A 7765-nucleotide genomic window follows, 5' to 3' on the forward strand; every position below is an offset into this window, starting at 1 on the left:
ATGAGAAAAACAGACAAAAATACTCATATTTTTGTTGCAAATTTACAATTGGAACTTGCATTCTCCCTTCATGGGGGGCATCTCCATCACCTCTGATCTCATTCCATGTATCCACAATGGCCACGTCTTTCACGTTCATCTGGCAACAAAATGAAGATTTTTTCCGTAGAACATTTGTTCCCATCAGACAATCTTCACCCCCACCTGCTGGCTTCGTTAGTTGAACCATTGCCTCTTTATTCCACCCACCATATTGATTCCAAACGGAAGATCTCACTGATCAGGAGAAAAAATAAAACCTGGCCAATGCAGACATCAAACCTACAACCTTCGCGTTATTAGCACAATACTCTAACCAACTGAGCTAATAGGCCTCTTAATTCTCTTTTGACGAATTTTATAATTATTATATACCTGACATAACATATTGAAATTTAAAGGATAATTAGAAGTTGCATAAAATAGAACGCTAGAAGGAGGGCTTGAACCTCCGACCTTGTGGTTAACAGCCACACGCTCTAACCAACTGAGCTATTCCAGCTTTTTGTTCCTCTTTGGGGAGGACGCAAAATTGACCTGGCCTGTTTGGTGGTGTTCTGAATTGATGTCTGATTGTTGGGTCTTTAAGGATGGTTGAACGAAATTTCAGTCGATAAATCTGAATTATATTAATGTGTTGTCTTCCTGATCATTTTGGTTACCTGTTTGGTGAATAGCATGGTGGTGTTAGTTTCATGTTTTTTTTATTTGTATAGCATTATTACTGCATTTGAGAGTTTGTATGTCACTGGTGTCGTGTTTTGGGCGTAGGATTGTCGATTTTAGTTATTTTTTGTGTGAAAGCATAGGTATTATTTGAATCTATGTAAAATACTTTTAGTGGTTCTTATTATTATCAATAATTTTTGCTTTGTCAAAAAAAAATGTTTCCAGTTTGAGAAACAAGACGACAATAAATTGCATTGTACAATTTTACATTTTACAATGTCAAAGAATTACATGAAGACATACATAACCTACTATCGAATCCGTCTTTCGGTTGGGCCCCGAATTGGGCTTCGACTTGGATTAAATGAATTGGGAGTCGCCACCGATCATTTATTTGAAAGCAAACGGGTTGATCGGATACCTTATTTCTTACCTGGTCTGCGTCTTTTCAAAGATGTGTCGGATTCGGGAGTTGATTACAGTCAAAGAAGGATTAGCACCCTTGAACTGCCCATTCGGTATTACGTAATTTCCAGTTGTCTTTAATTAAGAAAATTGTAGCTTTAAATTAAAAGGTAAAATATCGATCCAAAATTACTTACCTCTAATAAATTGGAATGAAGACCCTTAAAAGGAAAATGTTAGATTTGAAAACACGTAAGTGAATAAAATAAAGAAAATAAAAACAAGTAAAGCAAAAATAATAAAATGAAAAAGAATAAAAAATGAATATGCTAATAAATGAAGTTTCAAGAAGGAGAAAAACAAATCAAAATAAAATAATAAATTAAAAATAAGAATAAAAGATAAAATAAAATATAATATAATATAATAATAATAATAGTAAAAAGTAAAGATAGAAAAATAAAATAAAAGAGAATAAAAAGAGTATATATATATATACATAAAATGAAATAAAAATGATATATATATATTTATATATATATAACATAATAAATTGAAATATAAAAATAATAGTGAAATAATAGTAATAATAATAAGAATAAATAATACTATAAAAGGTATGTACATATAATAATATATAAACAAAACATTAAAAAGGAAAATAAATAATAAGAATAATAATAAAAAAAAAAGGAATAATAGCAAGGAAAAAAAAAGGGACCAAATTGAGAAGAAAACAAAATATTATGGTCAATTTAAAGATAAAATTAAATTTTGAATCAAAGAGGAATCAAATTAAAGGCTTTAAAGAACGAGGGACCAAAAGGGGATTAACCCCATTTTACTTAGAAACACGCGGGTCTGATGGATAAGCAGGTCGGGTCACGATTTGAATATGGGCTATGTATAAAGCCTAAAAACTCTTTTAATTCTTCATTCTTTTCATATTTGGATCAAAGTTGTCCCCTCCCCTCAATTTCGTTTCTCTTTAATGTTCATCTAAGGATGAACAGGAGTCGTGATTCCTAGAACACGGTCACCGCGCCGTCTCACCGCCACCGTTGATCGGCGCTGGCCGCTGGTCATCGGCAACATAAGTAATTTTTTTTTCCGAAAGATCTCAGCGTCCTCGTTCCGAAAACAAATTTTTTTTTTCAAAATGGGCCTCAGGGAATCGTAGATCTAAAGAACTAGATCTGGTTTTTTCCCATGTTCATCGACTTAAAAAAACTTTTGCTTCGAGTCAATGTGGAAGAAGATAACACATGCAAGCCAAAAAAACGACATGCAAAGAAGGTACCTTTTATTTCGAATCTAGTTTTCGCAGATTACAAGCTTTTTTTTGCACTTGATTTCCTCGCAACATCTCTCGGTAATCTCTCGTATTACTTGTTAATATTTTGTGTATATCGTGTAAAAAAAACCCTGTATCAATCATGTTACATGTATTTATAATGAAAACACAAGCCTATTTTAGAGTTTTAATCCGAGTAAAACTCGGTTTGGGTTGTGTTTGTTGAAGTCCTAAACTAACACGCTGCTTTGCTTGTTGTTGATGGGAGTCGAAATCCTCGGTGATGGTTGCCTTGGAGGTGTGAGTCATGCAACTGTGGGAGTCTTGCCGTGAAACTCGGTGTCGTGGGGTTGAATCCATGCGGTGCATAGAATAGTGAAGAAAGCTAGGGTTTCAAAACCCTAGCTGGAGCGGTTCGTGGGTTTGGTTTTGGTCACGTGTGGGTTGTCTGCTGGGCTTGTTCTTTATTTGTATTTGGGCCTGAAAATGAAATAAAAATGAAGTGTAAATATGTTATAATTATAATAAATAATATTATATGTATACATTATGCAATACAAATAAACCATATATTATAAATAATAACACATAAATGCAAATGTAAATGCCACATGGACGAAAATATGTGTCGATAGCTGCCCCTCTTTGCCCATAGTCGTGTAATGGGTGTAGGGTAAAGATTAAAAGACACAATTTTTGTCTAACATGAATATATCAAACATCATCCATATAGGGGTCAATCCCCATCGAATATCCTCTGTTGTAGAGTTGAAATCTGATGCTAAGACTGATGACTCCCTCGTCGTGAAGTTGAGTTGTGAATGGCTCCTTAGTTGCAAAGTCGGATCCATCTTGATGTGACATAGAGTTGAATGAGATCGAACTTGACAGCTTCTGCTAATAGCTAGTTTTTCTCGACTTAAGCTATGCTACTTGAAAACAGTTCCTTATCACTAAGGCACGGCTAACCCAGATCTTCTTCTTGACTTGAAAACCTCGACTGTAACCGGACAGTAGTGCGATTGATGTGTCATCGAGCTGAATGGAATCGAACTAGACAATTTTGTTGACAGATAGCCCTTCTTTCCTTGAGCTATGCTATAAATTTGATTTTCCTTCGAAGGTCTTTAGTTGGCAGATAGCCCTTCTTGACTTAAGCTATGCTGCAAATAATGTGCCTTGGAGTTGAGCGTAGTCGAACTCGAAGGTCTTTTGTTGGAAGATAACCCTTCTAGTCTTGAGTTTTGCTGCAAATGATATGCCTTGGAGTTAAGCGTAGTCAAACTCGAAGGTCTTTTGTTTCAAGAGAAACATTTTCAAAGGTTTTTTTTGTGTGTTTCAAGAGAAACAATCTCAAAGGCTTTTTGTGTTTCAAGAGAAACAATTTCAAAGGTTTTTTTTCCAAGAGAAATTGTCTCCAGGGAGGCAAAATTTTGTTTCAAGAGAATCATATTCAAAGGTTGGTGTTTCAAGAGAAACTGTCTCAAGGGAGACGAAATTTGTTTAATGTAAAACATATTCAAAATATTTTGTTTCAAGGGAAACCGTCTCAAGAGAGACAAAATTTTTTTCTAAAAGAAACTGTCTCAAGGGAGACGAAATTAGTTTAATGTAAAACATATTCATAGATTTTGTTTCAATGGAAACTGTTTTCAAAGTTTATGTTTCAAGAGAAATTGTTTCAAGGGAGACAAAATTTGTTTCAAGGGAAACTATCTCAAGAGAGACAAAATTCATTTCAGGGGAAATGTTTTCAACGTTTATATTTCAAGAGAAACTGTCTCAAGGGAGACAAAATTTGTTTCAAGGGAAACTATCTCAAGAGAGATAAAATCTTGTTTAAAAAAAATAATCTTGAGGGAAATAAATTTTCTTTCGAGTAAAAGAGTCTTAAGTGAGACAAGGTCTGTTTTAAGAATGACAATCTTAAGGGAAATAAATCTTCTTTTGAGTAAAACAGTCTTAAGTGAGACAAGGTCTGTTTTAAGAATGACAATCTCAAGTGAGATGAATCATTTGCATTAAATGAGATTGTCTCAAGCGAGACAAAATTTGTATGGGAAATGTTGAATCTTGAAGATGATTGTTCCCTCTTGATGAGGATGCCTTGTTGTCTTTTAATCTCATCTTCTCCTGAAAGATCTGTAAAATGTATCTGGATGTAACTATCCTGATGATGGATGTTTGATGTATGCCAAGATGAAATTTATTTGTTGTTTTATTGAATTTGTCCTCAAAAGAGGAAAAATCAAAGTCTTTATTGCACATGATGATGAATGCAAAGATGCAAATTTCATGCGTAATGTATGCATGTGTTGATGTATATGCGAAATATGTTAGGGTTTGAAGAGAAATCTCAATCACTGGTTGTCAGTCTTGATGACTCTTGACTCTGGAATCTTGAATTTCTGATTCTTGATCTTAGATTCTTCAGCATGCTTAAATCCAATGCAAAATGTTGATCTATGAGCAATTTTCAATCTATCCCTGACTCAGTTTGTCTTCATTTTCACCAGGGCGTACTCTTGAAAACCTCAACCTAAGATAATTTTTCCTTCCCTTCCCAAATTTTGCCCCACAAACGACTTCCTTTGCCTCATCTATGACCTTGAGCTTCGGAGTGATATTTGTTGAATTCCAAGATATGCTTAGAGGGACAGCTTAGTATTATAATCACTTTTATCAGGTTTAACGGAAGGGTTCGTCTCATCACAAAGTCTTTAGACAAAAGCAGTGGAGCAAACACCGAATTGCCAAGTGTCCGAGCTATGTCATGGTTTGAATGTAATATATTCATAAAGCCAGGGCTTTCGAGTTTCCTCTATAACCAATTGCGTTAGTGGAATAGCTCAGCTTTCGAGTTTCGTAAAGTGAACATAGCCCTATTAAGTTAGCATTGCTCTTCCAAATTTGTACTCCCAAATACTGAAGTGTAAAACAATCAAAATTCCACTTCTCGATAAAAGCATTGAGATAATATCCACAAAGATATATATATAACCATTAACACAAGGTCATCCTATGCAGTTATGAAGAAATTAGTCCTTTACACCCAACTAATAATCAAAGGAGTATTTTCATCATTTTCATATTCCTCGTCCAAACACCATGACATGCATATATCTAACAAGGAAAGCATCATATTTATGAAAATAATGAAACAAATAAAAATTTGAGAACCTTAAACCTTCGAAAATACAATTACTAATCGCTAGTCCAAAATGTTACTTTTTCTTATGGATTTAAAGCTCCGTACTTGAATATGGCTCTCGATTTAAATATTCGGAACATCAAATTATAATAGAAGTTACAAAATGATGATTTTGGAGGACATAATTATCAAAATAGAAAGAAGGTAAGGTCTAAATATAACTACATTGTACTCTTAATAAGAGAATTCATGTTCAAACCATGAAATAATATTATTAAGAGCAACCTAATAAATGGTTTAAAATTCCGATCAACATTAAATATAGAAGAAAGGAAAACAAAAAATTAATTGTATGTAAAAATAAATTGCATATTGAGAATAACCTATTATTATCGTTTTCAAAACTAAAATTTACACCGCGAACTCAAATATGACTTATTTATGATCGATTTATTTATTCAATTAAATTTGATATACATAAGGCTAGATCTCTCTTTTGTCTGTTTAATCTAATTTATCTCTTATTGCAATTTGAAATTGCATTTGTTAACATTGAACTTTATATAAATTATTCTTGAATCAATTTAAACCTCCATTTATTTATTTTGTTATGTATTCTTTAACCTTCAACCATGAATCCTAGACTTCAAGAATGTTTGGTATATGTTGCACTTGAGAGCAAGTGGCATATCCATATGGAAAAACTCACTTTGAGCACATCCGAAGCCATATGAGCAATGAGAGTTGAAATAAATGAATTGATGGTTTTGCAATGAGAAAAGACATAAATACTCATATTTTTGTTGCAAATTTACAATTGGAACTTGCATTCTCCCTTCATGGGGTGCATCTCCATCACCTCTGATCTCATTCCATGTATCCACAATGGCCTCGTCTTTCACGTTCATCTGGCAACAAAATGAAGATTTTTGCCGTAGAACATTTGTTCCCATCAGACGATCTTCACCCCCACCTGCTGGCTTCGTTAGTTACCATTGCCTCTTTATGCAACCCACCATATTGATTCCAATCGGTAGATCTCACTGATCAGGAGAAAAATTAAAACCTGGGCAATGCAGATATCAAACCTACAGCCTTCGCATTATTAGCACAACACTCTAACCAACTGAGCTAATAGGCCTCTTAGTTCTCTTTTGACGAATTTTATAATTATTATATACCTGACATAATATATTGAAATTTAAAGGATAATTAGAAGTTGCATAAAATAGAACGCTAGAAGGAGGACTTGAACCTCCGACCTTGTGGTTAACAGCCACACGCTCTAACCAACTGAGCTATTCCAGCTTTTTGTCCCCTTTTGTGGAGGACGCAAAATTGACCTGGTTTGTTTGGTCGTGTTCTGAATTGATGTCTGATTGTTGGGTCTTTAAGGATGGTTGAACGAAATTTCAGTCGATAAATCTGAATTATATCAATGTGTTGTCTTCCTGATCATTTTGGTTACCTGTTTGGTGAATAGCATGGCGGTGTTAGTTTCATGTTTTTTTTTATTTGTACAGCATTATTACTGCATTTGAGAGTTTGTATGTCACTGGTGTCGTGTTTTGGGCGTAGGATTGTCGATTTTAGTTATATTTTGTGTGAAAGCATAGGTGTGATTTTGTGTTTAGGTAAGTGTGTGTATGATCTGAATCTCCTTATTTGAATCTATGTAAACTACTTTTAGTGGTTCTTATTATTATCAATAATTTTTGCTTTGTCAAAAAAATATTTCCAGTTTGATAGAGAAACAAAACGATAATAAATTGCATTGTACAATTTTACATTTTACAATGTCAAAGAATTACATGAAGACATACATAACCTACATATAAAATTGTACAAGACTTGGAGCTTTGTATCAATCAGTGATTCCTATGATTGAAATAATATTTTATTCAGGCAGGAAGGGAAGCCTTGTAACACTTGTTCCTCCACTGTTACCAATTAGTGGCTTCAATCCGGTCTCATTTTGTAAATTCGATGTAGCTTCGAGGGACTTTGATGAAAGTTTTTTGTTCAGTCTATGAAGAAGAATTTGCCACTTTGGGTTAAGCTCAGTACCTGAGTTTTCTAATAATAGCAGTAAACTTTTAATTTCTCTAATGATAATATTAAATTTTGGTTTTAACTTCAATTATATCATTGGGTCTCTAGATTTTAATGGTACCATGACGTGGACTAATATTTCTATCACTTTGATG

General features: G+C 33.8%; 2 non-coding genes across 2 annotated transcripts; both read right to left on the reverse strand.

Annotated features, from left to right (window-relative positions):
- Positions 1 to 467: 467 nt before the first annotated feature.
- On the reverse strand, positions 468 to 541 carry TRNAN-GUU. The gene has a single exon. It is a non-coding gene; the product is annotated as a tRNA-Asn (tRNA).
- Positions 542 to 6792: 6251 nt separating this feature from the next.
- On the reverse strand, positions 6793 to 6866 carry TRNAN-GUU. The gene has a single exon. It is a non-coding gene; the product is annotated as a tRNA-Asn (tRNA).
- Between the last annotated feature and the right edge of the window lie 899 nt (positions 6867 to 7765).

The sequence above is a fragment of the Hibiscus syriacus genome, unplaced genomic scaffold (genome assembly GCF_006381635.1).
Source record: "Hibiscus syriacus cultivar Baekdansim isolate YM2019G1 unplaced genomic scaffold, ASM638163v2 tig00111213_pilon, whole genome shotgun sequence".
NCBI lineage: Eukaryota > Viridiplantae > Streptophyta > Magnoliopsida > Malvales > Malvaceae > Hibiscus > Hibiscus syriacus.